At 44.4% G+C, this 22938-nt stretch overlaps 1 long non-coding RNA gene across 2 annotated transcripts; it reads right to left on the bottom strand.

The window, feature by feature from the left end:
- Positions 1-1232: 1232 nt before the first annotated feature.
- On the bottom strand, positions 1233-5397 carry LOC134462401 (uncharacterized). 2 transcript variants are annotated; one of them, XR_010037515.1, is made up of 4 exons: positions 5072-5397; positions 3757-3839; positions 3079-3177; positions 1233-2183 (listed from the first exon to the last, which is right to left on the bottom strand). It is a non-coding gene; the product is annotated as an uncharacterized LOC134462401 (long non-coding RNA). The 2 variants fall into 2 exon arrangements; XR_010037514.1 differs by having other exon boundaries at positions 1233-3177.
- Positions 5398-22938: the final 17541 nt, after the last annotated feature.

The raw sequence follows: 22938 nt of genomic DNA, 5'->3' as shown, positions 1-22938 counted from the left end.
TGTTTGGAGCTGTGCTGGCCCCTGCTCACAGCAGCAAGCCCCAACTGTTTGTCTCAAGTCTTTTTCCTGCCATTGTTACCCGCGGTAGGCCATGTGGCCACAGCAGCACAGAGAGGAGCTCACCTCGCCGTGGTGTGTTACCACCGAAAACTAAAAATGGGGCCCGTCGCCATGGCAACCTCACGAGGAAGTGCTCTATTAAAACACACGCAGGCATACGAAAAAGAAAAAAAAAAGCAGCCACTTCCTGTTGCTAAAGTTAGTCTGTGTTTGTCTCGTTGGGGCTGATTTATGCAAGTATGTTCTGCTATTTTCATCTCCTCAGTTCCCTGACCTATTTCGATACCGAAAAAAAACGCTTGCAGAAGTTAAAAAGCCTCCTGTTTATCATTCGCACAGCTATTGTGCCACAAAGACAGTTGTTTTAGCCCAGTCGAACTAACCAGACCAGAGGTCAGCAATGTTGTGGATTCTAAACGAAAATACATTATACGAGGCAAGGGGGAGATATTTATACAATGCGATCCCAAACACCACACTAGGCCCTCAGAGACACAGAGAGAGAGAATGCTGCAGCCGAGCAAAGCTTCACTAGAGTTGACGGTGGCGTATCGTACAAAGCTAATGTTGTTGTTTTGTTAATTCAGCACTTAAGAGTCTGACCAAATACACTCGATTGAACAGTGTTACAGGCATATTTGACTATCTCAGTGTTGAATTGACCATGTCTCCAACGTGTGTTTAATGAGCACTGCACAGTTTTCAAGATAAATGTGCTGCAATTTAGCCAGGGCGCCCTTGTTGAAGAGATTTTTTATGTCAAGGGGTCTATTTTCCTGTTAAAATAAAAGTTTTTTTTTTTTTTAGAAAATCTTGCAGTGCTACTTCAACATGTACTGTAGAGACTTGGGCCAAATGCACTCTATATAAGTGTTAAATTCGAAGGTTGAAGTATCTTGAACTAACACTCATTTAACATACACTATAGAGAATTATTATTTCATTATTTCACTACTGAATGGTTGAACTAACACTCCTTCAACACTTCAAGAGTCAAATTTAAACGCACAGTGTGAGACCTCCACGGGGTGCAGTAGCGTGGCATATCACAGGGCCGTCATCCAGAAGCTTAGCGTGCTATTTACCACACACGCACACATATTTTCACATAATTAAAATGCCCAGTGTAACTCGCGATCGAGAACCCGTCGATTACAACCAGAGATACTGTTGCTAAGGGGAGATAGAACACTCGGCGGCCATCTTGGCTACGCGTCGGGGCTTCTAATTCAGATTAGTAAGACTTTCGTGAATGGGGAGTTAATGGGGAGATCAAAAGTGGGACAACTTATCGATACAGAACTCACGGGGTTGGAATCGCAATGAAAAACGAATCAAAACAGCTGTCTTAGAATGACCGTATGTATGACTGTAACACCGTAAAACACGTTTTTTCTCAAGCTTAATTTTGAACTGCGCATGTGCAAGACTTCACGACATGACGTTCTGCTTTCCAGTCTGTTGGTTGTCTCCTAGATACCATCTCTGCCGGGTCTCTCCACTCCAGACCCATCCACATCTCCTCCATCGGCTGTCGGATGACAGACATCGCTTCCCAGACAGCACACTTACGTCTTGCCAACGTCGCAAGATGTAAAATACATCGGCAAGACGTCTATAGAAGAACGTTTGCTCATCGGCAAGATGTTGGGCAGACGTGCGGCGTCCGATGGAACGCCTATGTTTTACCGATGCATTGGCTATCTCGACGTCTCCCAGCATCTGGCCGATGAGCTGCCGCTATTTCAAAGACATCTTGCCGCTGCATTTATTTACATGCATCTCGCCGACGTTTAGCCGCTTTATATCCAGCCAACATTTACCCGATTTAATTACGACCTACTGGACGTACCCCATCTGCGCGAGGAAAGCATCCTGACGTCTCGAGGAACAGCTGATTTTAGGTTGCAGTTATGAACCTAGCATACTAGAAAATCAGCTCTTTCCATAAACAAAAAAGACGTCTGAATGTTCTCACCGCTGCAGTGGAATTCCGCCTTTTTTGAGGTCTTCCTGATCAGTGCTTAACCCATATGCCTCACCAATGAAAACACAAGAAACCATAGAAGTTTTTCCATTTATTTTTTCCACAATTAAGCAAAATGTCCATCGTTGAATCATTCCTGCAGGAGAAAAAAAAAATCTGTGAACATGGGCCGGATGTGAAAATCACCCTTTACATAACATACCCTACAGTTTAGGCTATGACTTTGACATGTCAAAAGTTTACAACTATTTATTTAAACAGTTTTGTAAGCAGGATTTCACCATCTACTGTATGTAGACTAAGTCCTGCCTGTGGATGAAAAGTCTATCATCTATATTGACCCATTTAATTTAAAAGTGTACTCGCTGTGGTATTTTTTATACAGTCATGGATAAGTGGGGCAGTCATTGGTAAGCGGTTAGGGTGTCCTGTAGCCCAGGGCTGAACAACCCAAAGGTTGCTGTTTCATCTCCCAGCCCGCCAGGTTGGTGGAGGGAGTAATTAACCAGTGCTCTCTCCTCCATCCTCCATGACTGAGGTACCCCAAGCATGGTACCTTCCCGCCACACTGCAACATACTGCTCCCTTGGGATGCCAATGTAGGCTGCACCCTTGCACAGGTGAGGCATAAAATACAATTTCATTGAGTACAGTGTATACTTGTGTGCTGTGTCACAATGGCAAAGGTGGGCTTTCACTTATATACACCTAGAGATTTTTTTCCCCTGAGTCCAATGTTTTTAAACAGTTGAAACATGAACATTTCCAGTCAATATTTACAATGGAGTAGCAGGCCTCTGTGTCATATTCCCAAGGAATGGTAGCATCGCATCTGCTGTGCTGTGCTGAGTCAAAGTCATTCATAAGCCTACTGGTTGTGTTTTCCCTGCCCATTCACTACTTTGATGGCCTGCAATTTATGCAGATGTGTTCTACAACTTTTTGATGAAACTTACATTTTACATTTGACACCACAAACTAGGCTTACTTGTTGTGCTGTGTGGATTTTGTTGAGCAGGGATCTCACTTACCAATCAGCATGTTTTCCTCTTGTTACCAGCATCAGTCTGAACCTGGCTGGACACCTGGGCACTTAACCATATGTGAACTCTGAGGGCAAGTGTAGAAGCCTGGCAAATAAAGACAGGAATAAGTCGGTCTCAGTATCACTGCGCAACTACATTCACAATGTAATATGTTGGTTTAGTTGATTTCTGCCCATCACAATTTAATATTATGGTTTACATTTAGGCATACAACTTTCACAATGCCATATTAGTTACATTTAGCTAGCTAGTGTCCTATTTGGTAAGAACATGTACAAGTGATGTAGGCTGTACAGCAGGGGGGGGCAACTTTCATTATAAGGTGGGCCAACATTTTTGCTTACCACAATCGGTGGGCCACATCACCACGCACTTGAGAGAATTTACAAAAGGATACTTCACTTTTTCTTTATTTATACCTGAATGCTTACACTATTGATTTATAGCGGGTTAAAAACTGTCCTTTTTCTTTTTTAAAAAAGTGAGAAGTTGGGCTGCATGTGGCGCCCGAGCCTCCAGTTGCCCATCCCTGCTGTACAGTATCCTAACAGAAAGGCTCTCATAGTATTTCAAATAATGGTCTATATAAAAACTGGTTATAATAGGTACAGTGCAGCATAAACAGGGTTGAGGGGGTGGTTTCTTTTATTTCGTTGTACCTACTGAGCAGTTTAGCCAATGTCTGTGTGACACGTTCATGCTGCCACTTCCACAGCATCCTCTTCACAACCGCGGGGGCAAAACACCTAAAAACATAATAAGGTTTTTTCAGTCCAAGATATAGACTAGAAAATGAGTGACAGCATCACAATCAGTTTGTATGCAAGTGTAGTGGACCCCCCATTTTTGTCTTTTTGTTATTCCCTTATTATTCCCTTATTCTCATTCCCTGTATTTTTGTTGTCCTGTCAGAAGTTGTCTTTTAGTTTAATTATGCTGTTGCACGTTTTCGCCAATAGATGGCATCATAGGACCAGCAATGAGTGCAGAGACTCTCTCTGGTGCAGTAGCCACTTCGGCCACATAAGAGGAACGAAATGTGGAAGTGGCAGGCTTTGTTATGATACAGAAGGCAGCGGTGTCAGCTGTACAGTTATGCTGAGGAAAATGTAAATAAACAACGAACTCAGCGAAACTCTACACACTTGAGGACCTTATTCATTAAGTGTGCAACATGAGCATTCACGCAATAATGCCACCAGGTCACATTTCAGTTTATACGCAAGATTACGATATGCACTGTGCTCGAAACAAGCACAGGACAAAACTGTGAGTAGCTCTATGTAAACAATAGCAGGCACGATAGTTGAAATATGCTACAGTGCGGTTCGTGTGGAGGATGGACATGTCAAAGACTGAGGCGACCTGACACACGAAAACACTTTGCCGTGTAACATTAGCCAATCTTTATTTTCAGATGTGACTTCCGCTTATTATTTAAAACACGACTACCTGTCAGTCACCTTAATGAAATTGTTAGCCAATGAATGGTTGGTGCAATTTCGATCCCACATCTTCAAGAATAATGAATGCAGGCAGCCAACTAAAATAGTCAGTAGGCACAGTTTGTAACTCATCGGATTTTTTAAATCTCACTTCAGGAGAAGTGGGTGGACTGCGTACCCCTGCGTACCATGCCCACTACACCCCTGACAACAAGCTAGTTCTAGCCAGAAGTTCTAGCCAAAGCAAGATGCACAAGCAACGTCAGATTACACAGACTGACAATATATCTGCCAAGACATTGAACGATTAAAGCAGCCTAGAATCAAACGCTTTTGTAAAGTTGAGCTCATGTTGGAAAACTTTGTCAGGTGAGGTGAAGTAGTTTTAGCATACAGTAGTAGACCTACCTACGGATGTCATGGAGTCTGAAACACCACATTATTAACACACACGACAAAAAAACAAATGTGGAAGCGGAGGATAAAGTAATATACGTGCCAACATTGACATATATTTCCTCCAAATCACGTACCTTTAGTCTGTATGAGGATTCCCAAGACAGTTGTACATCTGGCGGGTAGATCCCATTACCTGGTTACGGTACGGTCGGAAAACGGGCCACACACATGGCAACAGCTGATGAGGAACGAGCCGTCGTAAAAGCTCATTTTTGCGCTTGCGTCGATGCGATGAGATGATTGGATCAATGATGGCACAGCTCAGCAACCGATTGGCTCTTGTTGCGGGTAGGCGGGAGATAAGCAGGCATTCGACGTTTTGGCGTTACGATTTCACACCGTTTATTCCTATGGAGACATTCGTCAGTGTTCTATCTCCTTGTTAGAGTACCTCTGTTACAACTCAGTGAGGAGAACAATGGCTCCCCAGATACCGCACCGCACGCTTTATCTCGGCTCACTGTGCACTGCAATTACCAGCACATTTTGGATCGTAACTTCCTTGTCTGTGTTTAGGAGTGCAAATAAACAAATCAGTGAAAGCAGTGGGAAAGAAAAGAAGACAAGGGGCTTAAAGTGTCTTTATCTGACAGCAGGTAATTAATTAGTTCAGAAGGGGGAAAGTTGTCTTGTAAGTATCCATACTTAACATGAGTGTTAAATACTTAAGTCCTTACATTATTTAAGGTACACAATTTAGTAGGCCTACACACTGAAATTGTGTTCTTTTAGCATTAGTCTTTTATGTTGTTTCAATAACCATGTTAACAGACTAGTAGGCCTAATTATTGTTTTTTATTTTATTATTATTTTATTATTATTATTACCTACTCCAAGGAGGTAATGTTTACGGTAGCGTTGGTTTGTCTGTCTGTCTGTTTGTTTGTTTGTCTGTCAGCAGCATAACTCAAGAACTAATCAACGGATGTGGACGAAACTTGTTGTTAGTAATGACCCAATGAACAAGTGATTTCTGGTGGTGATACGGATCACGAACTGGAACCAGGACCTTTTTAAAGATTCTTCCCCATTGCTGGCCTATAAATCTAGACGCCCCCAATGACCAGAAATTGAACTGAGGGAACTCCACAAAAAGAAGGCAGAAAGACTTAGGGTGTAACATAGTCAAATGTTCTATCAAGCAGCTTCCTTGGCAGAGGTCTGCGCTCTCTGAGTGCTTCTAGTTATTATAATTATTATTATTATTGTTATTATTTTTATTATTATTATTATTATTATTATTATTATTATTAATATTAATATTATTAGTGAGCACATTGTAAGAATTGCAGTGTAATATTACGTATTACGAGTACATACTGTCACAATGGTATGGAATACATCGTTACGTGTCATTACACACTTTGATACACTGTTAGCTGTAACAGGCAGAGTCTTATCGCTTCATTAATGGTAACTACTGCTGTAGTTACAGTGCAATATGGTCCTATTCTGTCCACGAAACAGAAGGCCCATACGCCAGAGGCAGGAGAGATAAGACAGAAGGGGCTCCACACAGCTGATGCCTAAAGGAGTTCGTTCTGAGACTGAGGTCTGGGGTGCATGGCCCACAGCCAAGAGGTCAGTGAAAAAAACCCTTACGACACAATACATGAAACTGCAACTGCAATAGGGACACATTTAAGGGAAACCATTCCTACATTGCCTATACTTTTGCATTAAAATGACTAAAACAATTGTGGAAACTGTCATTTGGGGGATGATTATGACAGGGTCCTGGGGAAATTTGCTACTCTGTTAGGGGTCCTCAGCCCAAAGACGTTTGAGAATCCCCAATTCCAAAACAGTAAAATTGGTAGGCCTACATACCTTACTTACAGTAACACCTTAGCAATCACAAAAATGTCACATAAGTGATCACAAAAAATAAAGTAACCACAGTTTCTGCACAAGCCTTGCAAACTCACACAAATATGCAATTCTTAAAAACAGAGCAAAGAATGCAGTCTAACACTTCAGGGGCCCTTAACTGTGCAACTCGACTTCAATGTATGGGGTTACACACAGCATAACACAGCTTAGAGCAGCAAAGCACAGCACAGCACAGCACAGCACAGCGCAGCGCAGTACTGCACACATGAGTCACTGACAGTCAACACACAGCTTCCTCTACATCCCCGCCCAGCTTTGCCTCACACACACACACACACACACACACACACACACACACACACACACACACACACACACACACACACACACACACACACACACACACACACACACACACACACACACTAATAGCACACACAAGTAACACTCCAAATTTCAACTCCCACATACACATGCTTCTCCTGGTGTCCCCCCTCCACACCACCCCACACACACACATACATACCCACACCAGCATATGCACACACACACACAGACACACACAGGCACACGCACACACACACACACACACACACTAATAGCACACACAAATAACACTCCAAATTTCAACTCCCACACACACATGCTTCTCCTGGTGTCCCCCCTCCACACCACCCCACACACACATACGTACCCATGCGTACGCATGCACACACACAGACACACACACACTCTCTATCTCACACACACACACACACACACACACACACACACACACACACACACACACACACACACACACACACACACACACACACACACACACACACACACACCACGCACACCCTTTCACACGCACAAACACACATACACATACACAAACACACACACACACACACACACACACACACACACACACACACACACACACACACACACACACACACACACACACACACAGAGAGAGAGAGAGAGAGAGAGAGAGAGAGAGAGAGAGAGAGAGAGAGAGAGAGAGAGAGAGAGAGAGAGAGAGAGAGAGAGAGCCTCCCGCGTCCCCTGTGCATCAGGAATCCACAGCTGTCAGGGACATTCAGTCCCACTGCTTCCGAACAGCTGGAGAAGCCATCCCCTTCCTCACAGCAGCATCTGTGTGTGTGTGTGTGTGTGTGTGTGTGTGTGTGTGTGTGTGTGTGTGTGTGTGTGTGTGTGTGTGTGTGTGTGTGTGTGTGTGTGTGTGTGTGTGTGTGTGTGTGTGTGTGTCTTTGCCAGAGCATCATATTTATAGCGACAGCCATTTGTGCACATGTGTTTCAATGTGCCTACACTCTGTCCAAGGTATTTGTCTGTGGAGTGATTGTGAGTGTATGTGTGTGTGGTGCATTACTTAGTGTTTGTGCATAGGTATGTATGTATTCATCGCTGTTTGTGTGTGTGTGTGTTTGTGTGTTCATGTGTGTGTGTGTGTGTGTGTGTGTGTGTGTGTGTGTGTGTGTGTGTGTGTGTGTGTGTGTGTGTGTGTGTGTGTGTGTGTGTGTGTGTGTGTGTGTGTGTGTGTGTCCGCGTGTGTCACAGGGAGGGGCCAAATTAACGTGTAGGGAGTCAGTCGAGCCATATATTTATAGCATCCTCCTTTCTGTTCGCACAACGGTGTCATTTTATTTTGTTTGTGTGGCATGTACAAGCATGTGTGCTCGGCAGCACAACACACTGTATATTTGTCTTAGTCTATTAATAGTGCCCCGCCAGTTGCCGAACATTTGTGTCTTGATGTGTGCGAGGCGTGTGTGGTGTGCATGGGTGCGTGTGCATCTTTGGTTTGTGCGCAATGCAATACAAGCACAATTGTAGCACTGTCCCTAGTGAATATAAATCAGCACTTAAAAATACATTCCCTAATATGCCGGACCTGCTGTTGGGGACCTCTTGGGCCCTTCGTACGGTACTTGCGACACATGTCTGCACACAGGTCAGATGGTATATATTTAGAGAGAGTTACAGGGGACTGTTGTTGCGGCACACTTGCTTTTCTTTCTGCTGTTATTTCAGTGCTGTGAAAAGAAATGTAAGAGTCTGCACATATGCAGCGATCAGTGTCACTGTACAAAGGGTGTGGGTGTGTGTGTTTGTTTACTTAGCCTAGCTAGCACGCTGGTCTTGGCATGGTGCAAGTCACTCTCGGAGTGTGTGGTGTGTGTGTGTGTGTGTGTGTGTGTGTGAGTGTGTGTGTGTGTGTGTGTGTGTGCGTGCGTGCGTGTGCGTGTGTGCCTGCATCTGTGGCCACATCAATGCATGTGCAGTATAATATGTACTGTATGTGTGTTTCTGTGTGAAGGTGTGCATGCAGGTTTGGGTGTGTCTCTGAGAGTGAGAGTGTGTCTGTTATACGTTTGTGGTTTCCAGGATGACAATGACCAAGTCATAGTGTAATAATTACTAAGGACTCTGTGTAAAGCCACAGTCTTTTCAACACATACAGTAGTCAGGCATGCCAGTGACAGACGCTTTTTAGTCTTGAGTGTTTTAGTCCTGACTAAAAGGTGCAACTTCTTTTAAATGTAAAAGCGCCTGCCTGTGATACTTGCACTCAGTCCAGCTCAGTGTGTTTCTGAGAGTGAGAGTGTGTTTGTTAAAAGCTTGTTGTTCCCAGGATGACAATGACCAAGTCATAGTGTGATAATTACTAATGACTCTGTGCAACTTGTTTTAAATGTAAAAGCACCTGCCCGATACTTGTACTCAGTCCAGCTCAGCGCAGACATCTGGATATGGAGGAAGACCCTGCAGCGTAGGTGTGTTCAGACTAATGCACGGGGTAATAAAATGCCGGCAATAACACCCGGCAACCATGCAATTAGTTTGCACAGAGCGGAACGTTTCATTCATGTGTGCCGTGCAGTGCAGTCTTCAACTCTACAACGGGTCAGGCGACAAGCAAGGTGACATTTCTTCATACCTAGGAAGCCACTAAAAGAGAGATTCCTTCTATCACCTCTGTGTGTGTGCGTGTGCGTGTGTGTGTGTGTGTGTGTGTGTGTATGTATGTGTGTGTGTGTGTGTGTGTGTGTATGTATGTGTGTGTGTGTGTGCCTGTCTGTCTGTCTGTCTGTCTATCTGTCTGTCTCCCTAGGCCCTACTCCAGCGCACATTCCAGTATCACTCTCACGCTTGCTTTCTTAAGATCAGTTTCTTCTTTCATATAAACTGGTGTCATTTCTTTAGCCCTGCTCAGGCCCTGGAGCGACAATGCACAATAACACAACACTACACCACAACACACCACGAGAAAACAAAGCACGCACACACACACACACACACACACACACACACACACACACACACACACACACACACACACACACACACACACACACACACACACACACACATATACATACACATACACGCACGCATGCACACACACACGCACGCACGCACGCACACGCGCGCGTGCACACACACACACACACACACACACACACACACACACACGCACACGCACACACACGCACACACACACACAAACACACACACACAAACACTGAGCACAATACACTGCAAGGACTCGGTATAGCTCCAGTCCAAACAACAACAGTTGGTGAAAAAAAAAATCTTGACTAAAATGCACATCGTCACTCAAAGTTCTTATAAACAAGCACTTGAGCATATCCATTGCAGAGGTACTATGGCCGCTTACTGTTATGAAGCATGAAAGGTGAGAAGGGGGCTCTAACGCTCCCCTGTGCTGCCATGAAGCCCGTACGTACAAATGGCTTTTGAAGCCTGACCATCCGAACAAAGGTGATCCCAGAAACCAATGGGAGATCAGACTACACGGCCAGACTCCCCTATCTTCACAGGTGAAACCCTAGCCTGCTTAGCTTCCATGACCTCATCCAATACTCCCATGTACACAGGGACAGAAAGAAAGGGGGAAGAAGAAGAAGAAGAAGAAGAAGAAGAAGAAGAAGAAGAAGAAGAAGAAGAAGAAGAAGAAGATAAGCAAGACCATTCCTCACTGTCAAGGTGTTGCTGATTTTGAATACTGATGCAAAAACATACAGGCAGCATTTAAAATCACAGATTTTTAACCAGAAAGTTTTTTTGTTAGTTTTGAACACAAATTGGCTATTCCTCACTAGCAATATGGGATGAACATAGCAGAGTTTGTTCTCCAGTTCTCAAACTGTCAAAACACAAACTTTTCCACACATCAAAGGGAGGAGAGACAGCGTTGTGTTAACCTGAGTGCACACTTGAAGTTCATCAGAGTACTTTATCTACTTTACTACTTTTTACAACTTTATCTAAACGGTGCGTAAAGTAGGCCACTATATTCTATGGAAACAAGAGCGTTTTTATTGGCTGCAACATTGTAACATTTCCCCCCTTTTATATATAAAAATCACTCTCTCTCTCTCTCACTCACTCACTCACTCACTCTCTCTCTCTCACACACACACACACACACACACACATACACACACACTTACTAGTATGTGTTATTGCATTTCCTTATACATCAGTCTTCACTGTAAGGTTGCATTCCGTGATGTCATCTACGGATGTAGTGGAGAAAATTAGTGGAAAAGTGATGCTTTCCTATTATGAGTGCTATGGCGCCCCTTTGACATCTATGTTATCCTCGTCAAAGCGAAAGCATTCGAATGTGGATTCGGTGCCCATCGCGGAAACTAGGCTACAACTTAATGGCAGTGTGAGAAACAATGCATTCAAGACTGCTAGGGTCGAGAATGACAATGTATTCCACTTTGAAATAAACCGCATTGGAAACGCGTAACCAGACTCTCTATAGCTAAACGATAAGCACGGACAATACATGTAAACACCGCTGGTTATTTCTTATAGGCTACCTTTTTTCATTCGTTCATACTGCATACTAGCCTACTTTTAAGGTAAGTCCACACAAAGCGTAAAACACTACAAAAGAACTTCGCGATGACATCCTTGATCTGTTATTATGGGTAACTCCGAAGTTACAGAAGTTCCACATGATATTATAAACTATATGTTGGCATGAAAAGTGTTCTCACAAAACAGAAGTTACATCGTCGACGTACGTGTGTAGGCGTCCGGAGGAGATCCAGTTTTAGTTTAGATATCCAAAAGTGTGTGTTCCAGAGTTCCTCAGAAGACCCTCCTACGATGAATAATCACAGATTACTGGCAACATCAGCTACGTTAGTCTGCGTTTATGATGATGATCCGCATGACGGTGTGACGAAGTCGCCCATCTGTCCATTTGCGGAAGGTGGCAAAAAGATAGACATCATTCAAATGCAGCGCTGCGTACGGCCCAAACAATGAGCTCTCTCTCTCTCTCTCTCTCTCTCTCTCTCTCTCTCTCTCTCTCTCTCTCTCTCTCTCTCTCTCTCTCTCTCTCTCTCTCTCTCCGGTCGGGTCTGCCCTCTCCTTAGTTCCTTTCGGAGTGCTCTGGCATTTTCCCCTTTCTAAACCTACATACCCAAACGCAACTATAGAGTAGTAACAGCTCCACCTACTGTGCTGATACAGAACCTGAACATTGTGCATCACTAAAAATATAGACCACTTTTCCGGACATTCATTTTGAGAGTAATACTCTTGCTCTTACTTTCACATTACAGATGTGCTTCAATCTCTCTCTCTCTCTCTCTCTCTCTCTCTCTCTCTCTCTCTCTCTCTCTCTCTCTCTCTCTCTCTCTCTCTCTCTCTCTCTCTCTCAACACACACACACACACACACACACACACACACACACACACACACACACACACACACACACACACACACACACACACACACACACACACACACACACGAACACACACACAGTTTGCCTGGGAATTACTCAATTCTGTGTCTCTGAATCATGTCCGGTGAAGGCTGAAAATAGTTGCCTGTTCTCACAAACATGGTTCCATAATGTGTACAAAATCAGAGTCACACACTCAGACTGAAATCTATTTGTGCAATTAGCTTTCTATTCACCCCATCCCATTCTGATATGACAGAGCTGGTGCATGCGTTGAACGGCATTATCACTGATATCCTAACGAGCACTCTCTGATATTGGTGTGTACTGAAGCATATAGAGCTTAATTACCCATTAAAACTCATTTACAAAGCCCATGCAAACACAGCATAGAAACACATTGTTAAATATTGAGCTATATACAGATGAGAAAAACAAATAAATCACGATGATTGATGGTGGTGGTGGTGGTTGTTGCTTTTGCCAGCACCATTAACCTATGTATTGCTGTTGTTATTGTTGTTGTTGTCATTATTATTATTATTATTAGTAGTAGTAGTAGTAGTAGTATTATTATTATTACTATTATTATTATTATTATTATTATTATTATTATTATTACTATTATTATTATTATTATTATTATCATCATTACAGCGTCCTCAAAGCCTCCCCTACCAATGCTGTGCTCTCCGTACCACACATGGCATGCACATCCAACACTTTCTGACCAGAATACTGATCAACAATCAGCGGAATTCCTCAGAGGTTATCATGCCTGGTGATTCGTTTCTATACTGGCAGGCCTGTCACCACCAGGTAAACAAACTAGGCAACTGCCTAGGGCCCAAAGCAAACCCGAACCCCCCCAACCCCCCACCCCTGGTAATAACTGGTTATATACTTGTATACTGGTAGCCTATACTTATTTTGTGAGTGTGGCAACATAAATTCAAAATTCAAAAAACAAAACGAATGCAATGACCCTGCTATCGAATTCTCTTTTGAGGGGGCCCCTCCCCAATAGTTTGGATAAAACAAAAGGGCCCCACGTTCCTCTTTGCATAGGGCCCCCAAATGTCTTGCAACAGCCCTGACTTACTGGACAGCTTGTTGCACTTTTGTGCCTCTCCTCCCCGACCCAAAGTGTCCAAACCACAGCTACATAACATTCTCACTGTCAACCCTGGTCAGTCGAGGCAACAAATACACAGGTCACATGATTTTCATTTCCATTTCCTAAGTCATTAGACAACTCTCCACCACAGCAGCTTGTTTAGGATAAACAGCGTGACGACCGCCACCAATGTTATTTCTCTCATTCCGCGCAGAGCGGTGACTTTGATTTTGTTGGCCCAAAGTGAAGGGGGGAAACAATTTATCCTTCTCGTGTTTTTGTGTTTTGTTGTTCTTCTTTCTTTTCTTTGAGATAAGCCTTTCTTTTGGTGGTATTTGGGGTTGTTTGGCATCTTTGTCTGAGACCTGAGTTCAGATAGTGGGAAAGAGAGAGACATTGAGGGAGTGGTTTTGCAGAGAAATGCCAGTGGTCGTTTAGAGGGGAAAGGAAAAGCTGGAAGGAAGATGGAATGACAGACGGTATGGATATGAAATACATGTTTTCTAAAGAGCGCGATTAAGAAATGAACATCTTGATGGTTCGGTGCACAAATGCTTTGACAGCATCTGCGGTCTGTCACATTGTCAGTTACTATGCGACTTCCCAGAAGAGGAGAAAAACAAATATGCAATCTGCAAAGGACACTCTTGACAAACCTGCTTCAGTTGTAGACCCTGAAACATACTGCAAACTAAATCTGCTTTGCCGTGATTTGATTTGGCCTTTTGACAGGTTTAGTGACCACATTATGCAAAGGCGAAAGTTTATGGGCAGCAGGAGAAGCAGAGGACTATATGAGACACTGCAGAGAGACTCTCTCCCATTTTCAGAAATGGGTGGAGAACCATGGCTTGCATTCCTTCAAAAATGCACACAAGAGAGGGGAAGAGAGAAAGAAAAAGAGAGAGGAAGGGAAAGAGAGCATGTGTGTGTATGTGTGTGTGCGTGTGTGTGTGCGTGTGTGCGTGCGTGGGTGCGTGCATGCGTGCGTGTGCGTGTGTGCCTGTGAGAGAAAAAAGGACATTCACACAGGCAGATGGTGTATAAATGTTCAGCACATAAATTAACAGACATTCACTTGCACACTTGCATATGCACACACACGCTCTCTCTTTCACACACACACACACACACACACACACACACACACACACACACACACACACACACACACACACACACACACACACACACACAACACGACACAACACAACACAACACTACACACACACACACACACACACACACACACACACACACACACACACACACACACACACACACAGTGTCCTGCGAGTGTGAATGGTTGGGAGTTCTGTCCTGCGAGTGGAGTGTGAATGGTAGGAGTTCTCCAAACTGTCTCGGAGTAATCAAAGCTGCTTCAGCTCATGGCTAATATCCCACATTCCTCTCTCACCACTTGCTGTACTTACAGTGTAAAGCCCAGGATTATGGACCTGTGCTGAATAAATAAATAATGTATGGGCCGTGTAGGAACAAAACAGAGCAGCACAGATAAAGGAATGACTACAGTCAGGGCTGATCAGAGCTATTCCCCATTCAGGGTGGTAATAATCAGCCTTCAAGTAATGAGTTGAACAGAAATAAACCAGTTCATATGGTTTAGGACAGGGGTGGGGGACCTGTGTCTCGAAGGCTGCTTACTGCCCTTGAGACCGTTTTATCCGGTCCCCGACATAATTTTAATGTTATGCAGCTTCACGTGAAATATGACATATTTTGTAAAGAAATCTTTGTGGGGTCTGATTTAAAGGTGCCTGCCTTCAATATAGGCCTAAAGTGCAGGGGGGAAGCCTGGTTTGTGTTCAAAGTACGACCCTTGGGGGACTCTTACGGCCTTTGGAGGAATTTGAAGTGATCCGACCTACGAATGAAAAAGGTTCCCCACCCCTGGTGTAGGACTGTAAAAGTAATGGTGGCTACTCCTAATGTGCACTGTTCTACTAAAGTCTGAGATGACTTCACTACTATTGTACGACATTGCCACGACATTCCACAAATTGGTCATTGGCCAGTCTTGCAACAGTAACTTTTTTAACACAGTGGCCATGTATTAACGGATTAAAATAACGAGTTTAACAGAAATAAATCAGCATATCATATGTGTCATGATGACAGCGAGTGACCACTTAACAGTGTGTAGAAGCCTATGTATGCAGTATGTACTACATGCATCCTTTGCAACATTGTGTGCTGTTTTCTGCACTTGTGCTTCGCACAGAATCGCAGATCAGAGTGAGAGAAGTTGTTTTTTTTGTTCGTTAAACGCCCACAGACCTGGGGTCCTGTTTGCGCGAGACAGTCTTTTTCCACCCAGAATGACTTGTCCGTGTAACGGCAAACGCTCTCAGCGCGCTGTAGCTTCGGCAGCAATGAGCCACCACAGCGTACAGTACAGTACCGCACCGAGCTGCTGTTGGCCAGACCTGTCGTGTGTAGGAGTTCGGTATGGAACACTTGAAAGAATGGAAGACTCTTTAGAAACAACAAGTTGCCATTTCAGATGATGGAAACCCTTCTTCTCCTCCTCCTCTCGTGTACATTTATTTAGAATTGAAAAAAAAAATCACAAGCTCTGACTGAATGATCAAATATAGCATGAATGAAAGGGGAAATGGTTTAAAAAAAAAGACAACAATGCACATATAATCTGTGCTTTTTAAAAACCACTGTGTTGTTGACATGAAGTGGAGAATGTGAGAAGGTGTGGGTGGCGGAAAATAGCAAGATACGAGGGAGAGAGAGAGAGAGAGAGAGAGAGAGAGAGAGAGAGAGAGAGGGGGAGAGAGAGAGAGCGAGAGAGAGAGGGAGAGAGAGAGAGAGAGAGAGAGAGAGAGAGAGAGAGAGAGAGAGAGAGAGACTTTATAGCAGGGTCTCTAATCTACATCACTTCATCCTCTGCCCTGGGGGATTCCCCGTGAATGGTCGGCTGCATGTGTGTGTGTGTGTGTGTGTGTGTGTGTGTGTGTGTGTGTGTGTGTGTGTGTGTGTGTGTGTGTGTGTGTGTGTGTGTGTGTGTGTGTGTGTGTGTGTGTGTATGCATGTGTGCGTGTGTGTGTGCGTGTGAGAGAGAGAGAGATTTTAGTCATACAGTCTCATTTTCTCCTCGTTTATTGTCTTCTGGCTCTCCATCAGGGGATTCCAGGAGACTATTTTTACCCGCTTTCTTGTGTGTGTTTACGGCACGAAAGGGGCCTTTAAATTTAGTAAGGTATGGCCCCCGTCACGGCTCTTTGTGTTATTTCAAACAGGACTGCTGCTGCTTGTCTGGAGAAACCGAAACGTGTCATTTTGAGAGGCAGTCTTGGGCTGGGAATGGACAGAATAGAAACAGACGATGGTCATCTAAACTGGGATCATTGTAAGGGATCCCATCTATGCACCCGACTCGGTTGGGATCTTCAGTAGGCCTACAGGGGTGGTGGTCAGTGCTTTAAGTGGACAAAAGGAAGTGCAGGAACCCTGATTGTCCAATTATATCATCCAAAAAGAAGTGAAGGAACCCTCGCCACTTATAAAATGTGGCGGACAAGACTAGTGCAGAACTCTGATGATGAAAATTAAGAGGTGGGGGAACTGAGTTCCCCTGAGTCCCCCCCCCCCCCCCCCCCCCCAAAAAAAAACTGGTGGTGGTGGTGGTGGTGGTGGGGGGTTGTCTATCTCATCAGCCCAGCTGCTGTTTTGATCTACTGGGGGAAATGTTATCTCCAATGCCCAGCTGCTGCCGTGATCTACTGGGAAGCATTTCTCATGAGTGGAGTGTGTAATTCATGTGGGAAGTGGGAAAGGAAATATAAATGATATGGTAAATAATAACACAGCAAGGAGCAGTTGTTGCAATGGGGTTTTCTGGGTTTTTTTAATCTGTGAAATAGCCAGTTAAGTAAGGTACAGAGGTGGGCATTGTGGAATGTGATCATGGCTAAAACGTTTGTTGATAACACTGCAGCTCCTGTCTCAAACACTGTGACATGGTCATTTGTACTCAGACAGCCAGCCCTTTCCAACTATCCTTATTGATGTGGTGCCAGGTGAACTGTGTTGAGGTGGAATTGCCAGAGGTATGGGTGGGGTTAGGATGGTTGAAGGGTCTGGCACTGACAAAGGGCCATTTTGAAGGCTATAAATGAAAGCCGGAAAAAAGTGAAAGCCCAATTGGGAAACTTCCATTGTCATTGTGACACAGTCCTCTACAGCACACAAGTGAACACTGCACACAACGAAATTGCATTTATGCTTCACCTGTGCAAGAGGGCAGCCACCAATGACGCCCCAAGGGAGCAGTGCGGAGGGTCGGTACCATGCTCAGAGTACCTCAGTCATGGAGGGGAGCACTGGTTAATTACTCACCCCACCAGCCTGGCGGGTCGGGAGTCGAACCTTCAACCTTTGGGGTACAAATAGGACGCCCTAATGGCTTACCCATGACTGCCTATACAGTAGATAACCCGTTACCATAACCCATAACCCAGATGACCCATATAGATAATAGCATTGCATGGCTAAATCGGAAATATTTTATGGGGCCCAAGATTTCTAGCAGTGGCCCTGTCCATGTGTAGCCTGCTTGAATCGAGTGGAAGATTGCGGTCGGCAAGACAAGGCTAGTCCATAACTCTGTACCCAAACTTGCTGCATGGTGATAGCTGAGGATGCAGCCTAAGATTGAGTGTTAAGGTTGATTGAAGTTACTCCAATGGTAGTCTTGCCCTAATTTGCCCAACCAACCATCGCTCAAGTTAAAATAAGTGCCCCCTTTTCACAACAGAGTTGAGAAAATGCATTACTGACAATTTTTATTTATTTTTTTTTTTTTTAAAGCAAACCATTCTAATCAATTCCACAAAGATTGCGCCAGTTGGCTAACTAGACCCGCTAAAAGTGAGAATTGTGTGGCAGGAGGCTGGAAGGTTCGTCATGTGGAGGTTTCCATAAATTCAAAGTGTTGTGTATTCGTATAGTGAGTGACCATGATGGACTGTCTGACAGGCCAGTGGTTCACTGTCTTACACTTCTCACACTGAAAGGGCGCTGACCAAAAAATGCAAGTTTAAATCAAGTTGTCGCAGTCATAGGCAGACTTCCTCTGCAAAAAAGGTTAACAAAGACACCCGCATCCTGCAGCGTGCTTGTCAATTGCAGAACTTAGACCTCCCTAAAGTGTAACTGTTTCTTCCTCCTCCGTAAACTTTTTTTTTTAGGCTTCAGTCAAGCAGGTGAGCATTCTCCGCTCTCCCCATTCAAGTTACATCACACATGGCACTACCGGGCCTCACCATGGCAATGGCTTCTCTAGTGGAAAGAATGAGGTGATGTCATAGAGAGCAGAAAATCTAGAATGTGTCCAGTGTTCCGCTCTGGTAGCTCTTTGCTCCGTCAAATCTGTTTCTTATGTCCTTGAAGTAGCCTATGGCAACTCTTCATGTGGACGTCAGTGACCAGAAGGGGAAAGAAAACAACAGAGAGAGCGAGAAAGGGAGGGAGAGAAAGGAGTGGGGAAGGGAGGGATGGAGAGGCTTAGAGAGAAATGGAGAGATCAAGAAAGAGGAGGAAACCACCATGACCCCACTGTGGAAGAAGTTTAAGGATACTCTGTTTGCAACACCGTGCAAGATCATTATTATTTGCGGACGTTTGAGGCTGAAAGATGAGGTGACACAGAATAAATCCTTATGGATGGACATTCTCACAGGGTGGAACTGGGAAACAGCTGGTACAAAATATCCTTCTTGTACACTTTTTTCCTTCACACAGGCATTTGTATGCATTCTGCTTTATACAAACACTAAAAGAATCTTTCCAACCTTGTACTGTACATGTACTATATTCCATCTCCAAACGACCTTGTCAACCAAAGATCAACTTAACAGCAGATACGTTTACTTCAGCTGCAGGACTGATTTAATTTTTTTTTTTTTTTTTAAATGGTGTCTCTGTCAGCTGGAGTCACACAGCAACTCCTCTTGGGTGGAGAAAGAGAAGAAAACGAGAGAGCGAGAGATTGAAAGAGAGGAGAAAAGCAGGGTGAAAATAACATGGTGGGGCTCTGCAGATTGACAGCTCGCCACAGCTGGAGCTCTAAACCTGGACTGGGGTTTTCAGGCCATGCAGGCTCTGGATTAAAGCGCGCAGGGAGGCGAGCGAGGTTTAACCCGGGGTTAAGTTGCTGTGCCACCACCCTGGGGCCCTCCGCTCCACCACACCACACTGCCTGCTCCTGCTGCTGCAGCTTTGTTTTTTAGGATGGACTCTCTCTCTCTCTCTCTCTCTCTCTCTCTCTCTCTCTCTCTCTCTCTCTCTCGCTCTCTGATCTCTCTTGTCTTACGCTCTGTCGCTCTCTAATTCCATATCTCTCTTATTCTCAGTCTCTCAGTCTCTCACTTTTGCACTCTTGCTCTCCATCTCTCTCTCTCTCTCTCTCTCTCTCTCTCTCTCTCTCGCTCTCTGATCTCTCTTGTCTTACGCTCTGTCGCTCTCTAATTCCATATCTCTCTTATTCTCAGTCTCTCAGTCTCTCACTTTTGCACTCTTGCTCTCCATCTCTCTCTCTCTCTCTCTCTCTCTCTCTCTCTCTCTCTCTCTCTCTCTCTCTCTCTCTCTCTCTCCCTCTCTCTCTCTCTCTCTCTCTCTCTCTCTCACAATCTAATTTACTTTCTCCCGCCCCCCTCTCTAGCTCCATGTCTCTCTCTCTCACCCTGGAAACTGCCCCACACACAAGTATGCAGGGAGGGCAGTGGAGCTGTGCTGTGCTGTGTTGTGTTTGTGTTAGTGTTGTGTGCCATCCTTTAGACATGCTTGACCTGTGATTACCCTCGGCTGGCACTATCAGATTTTGACTCGGCAACCAACAAAGGCCGCATTCAGCCGCTCATCATATGACCTTTATTATTGACATCACAGACAGCAAAAACCCATCCAAAACCTAGAGCGCGCTGCTCCCTCTCAACAAAAAGTTAAGACAACTCTTGTCACGCAAAGCATCAGTTATAAAACATCACCGTCATTATGGTAATGACAATGTCTTAATCCGTCACTTAACCCATTTTAGCCTGATGACTCGTATATGTTGTTTACCCTTTGGTGCCTGGAGACACACACACACACTGCATTGAGGCTCTTGAGATTTTAGTTTTTTAAATAAAAATGTGGGTATGTTACAGCTGAATGAACCCATTCTAATGCAACATGAGGGCCTTGGGGTTTAAATGCAACGTATTTCATGTTTTATGTGCATCAGAGGCTAAGATATTTTTGTTTTTTATAGGCTGAGGGCAACTTTCCCAACAAAGGTTTAGGCATTCATCAGGCGTTTTTTGCAGGTGCCATAGGCATCAATGGGTTAAGACTAGTTGAGTGTTTTCAGCAGAGTGAATAGGCTTGTCGACGGGCCCATCTGCAATGTCGTAGTCCAAGCCAACACCAGCGTCGAGGCACACTGTCTCCTTCCTGATAAGCCGAGATCAAGGTGAAGTGAAGTCATCAAGGAAGACTAACTGCCTATTGTGCTTAGATATGTCTCTCTTGGATAATAACAACTGGCTTGCTGAGTACTACACAAATGAAATCGACATGAACTGGATTTGCAGTTGAACTCACTCACTTATTCAATGCGCCTGCTGACCAGGAAAACATACACACGCACGTAGGTGCTCGGATAAACATGGACTTAGGGGCCCGTCCACAATGGAACAATTCCGCAACTTCTTATTATTATTCAATAGCTTCCACCCACTGTCAAATTATGGGGCCAACCAAAAACATCCAAATAATGTACACTTGGTTAAAGGAGGGCTAGTGCGGGGGCCATGTGAAAGACAGACGCGTACTGCATGGTCTCTGGGAGAAGACGTTTAAGAAAGACGTTTAAGACCGTGGCGAGATGCGAGCGCACGCAGGTCGGTATAACAGCCATTGCCAAGACTGGCTTTTTCCAGCTAAGCTGCATGGGGACAGATGGACGGGTGGACGACCAATGGAGATGTTTTATTTAAGCACGGTCGGTGTGAAAAGGCCAGGCCAGGATGCACAGAGGAGCAGGAGGAGGGTGGAGGAGGAGGAGGAGGAGGGAGGAGGAGGAGAAGGAGGAGAAGGAGGGTTGGATTCTCTCTCTCTCTCTCTCTGTCTCTGTCTCTCTCTCTCTCTCTCTGTCTCTCTCTCTCGCCCTCTCCCAGGTCAGAGCGGGGCCAGGAGAGGAACTTATCACTGTAATTAGCCTTAGCCACCCAAACACCAGCGCTAAAAACGGACGGCATCGTTACACACAGATTGAGTCGCAGCGAGATTTTCAAATTACATGTTAGTCCACGATAAATCTTGCAGAGAAAGAGTATTTATAGCCCACCAGGGAGAAACGGGAAGAAGAAGAAGAAGAAGAAGAAGAAGAAGAAGAAGAAGAAGAAGAAGAAGAAGAAGAAGAAGAAGAAGAGAGGGAGTGCAGAGGAAGAAGAGAGCGACGAGGGACGGGACGAGCTGGGGAGTAATGGAAGAAAAAATAGCATCTGTGAGAAAGTATGAAAGTCCAAAAATGGCCTAAAAAAGCAAGATGGCCTTTCTTTCTTTTCTTTCGTTCTCTCAGATTGTCTTTATTCACTCTAGTCCCGCAAGGGCCCTTGTCAGGGCGTAGAATGGCAGTTGTCCCCTGCAACAAGTCTTTTTGCAAATGTCCTGAATAGACATTCATGTGTTCAAATACCCTCCAGGGATTTCTTGCCTTTATTATTATTTTGGTATTTTCTTTTTTCTGCCCTGCAACAATCTGACCGCTATTGTTGAGGCAGATCGGTTTAAATAACTGCAGTAAATCTCTGTTATGCTGGTGTGGGTTTTGCCAGGAAGTCCTGGTACGTAATTGTCCACATTTCACAGTTACTCATTGCAATGTACCCCCATTAAAAAAAAAATAGAGAGAGAGAGAGAGAGAGAGAGAGAGAGAGAGAGAGAGAGAGAGAGGAGGGGAGAAAAAAAAACAGCGATGGGAAAAGTGACTTATTACCAAAACAAAACAGTCGTTTAGGAAAAGCCTCTATTTCCGTCACATTTTGGTATGTTATTCCCCCAACCCCCCCACCCCACCCTGACAAAAAAACTCTTGATGTAGCTCATGACTGACTGACTGATTGACTCTCTCTTCTTTCTTTCTTTCTTTCTTTCTTTCTTTCTTTCTTTCTTTCTTTCTTTCTTTTCTTTCTCTCTCTCTCTCTCTCTCTCTCTCTCTCTCT

The sequence above is a fragment of the Engraulis encrasicolus genome, chromosome 14 (assembly GCF_034702125.1).
Source record: "Engraulis encrasicolus isolate BLACKSEA-1 chromosome 14, IST_EnEncr_1.0, whole genome shotgun sequence".
NCBI classification, from domain to species: Eukaryota; Metazoa; Chordata; class Actinopteri; order Clupeiformes; family Engraulidae; genus Engraulis; species Engraulis encrasicolus.
The sequence above is the reverse complement of the archived record's forward strand: the minus strand, read 5'-3'. Positions and strand labels throughout refer to the sequence as shown.